This window comes from Penaeus japonicus, unplaced genomic scaffold (genome assembly GCF_977035675.1).
Source record: "Penaeus japonicus unplaced genomic scaffold, GWHDUDI00000001_assembly GWHDUDI00000035, whole genome shotgun sequence".
Taxonomy (NCBI): Eukaryota; Metazoa; Arthropoda; class Malacostraca; order Decapoda; family Penaeidae; genus Penaeus; species Penaeus japonicus.
The window spans coordinates 9931793-9932022 of record NW_028234437.1 but is presented as its reverse complement, the minus strand read 5'-3'; positions in this window follow the sequence as shown (position 1 = coordinate 9932022).

Genomic DNA, 230 nt, shown 5'->3' with positions numbered 1-230 from the left:
TTTCTTCTTAATAACACTTACATTCACAAATCACAGAATAACAATTAATATAGTATATCCATTAACCCTACAGAATATCCAATACTGTCTTAAATGTTGGGCTCATCTTCTAGCTAGTCAGAGCTATATTAATACCTCACAGTGAGAACTATTCTTTTTATATCCTAATTACCTAAGAAACAATGAGTACAATAAAATTTGCTGCAGGTAAATATGGCACAGACATTTCA